Source organism: Photinus pyralis, unplaced genomic scaffold, assembly GCF_008802855.1.
Source record: "Photinus pyralis isolate 1611_PpyrPB1 unplaced genomic scaffold, Ppyr1.3 Ppyr1.4_LG1, whole genome shotgun sequence".
NCBI lineage: Eukaryota > Metazoa > Arthropoda > Insecta > Coleoptera > Lampyridae > Photinus > Photinus pyralis.
Window position 1 is genome coordinate 1,888,901 of NW_022170249.1, and position 640 is coordinate 1,889,540.

Below are 640 nucleotides of genomic sequence, written 5' to 3' on the forward strand. Positions count from 1 at the left end.
TTGATGATGGCGATGTCGCAACATCTGACGATGATGTACAGGACCAGCAGTTACACATGTTATCGCCTTCACTCTTGTAGTTAGACTAAATTATAGGAAAAACTTATAGATGGTATGAATCAATAGCGTAGTGGAAGGGGAAACAGCATGATGCGATTTAAGAACCTTAGCCTCCTTACCAGCAGGTTTGTCCTCTAGGAATCAATCATCTTGCTAACTAATACAATGGCCTTGCCTACCAGGAAAAACTTTCTTCAGTGCATTCCTTTCCGCATAGCTATCATCGGTCATAAACACCATAGGATATGTCTTTCCATAGAAACCTTCAGGTCCTAAGAGGTGTTTAAACTTTTTAAAACAAAACTCGAAAACATCTTCAGTTTGATAATTGTGAATAATACACCCAACTGGAACACCACCCACTTTGCTGGCTGCAAAGAAAAATGTCACAGAAGAGCCACCTTGATCGCATGATCCACTTGAATCCACAAAAATAATATCACTTGAAAAATGAAGATCATGCGCTCTCAACATTAAAGGAGTTATAATTACACAACAAAAAGGGTTTTCACTAACACTAACTTTAAATCCGTTTGCTTCTAAGACAGGAATTTTCTCTAGCAGTTTTTCAACAACGCTC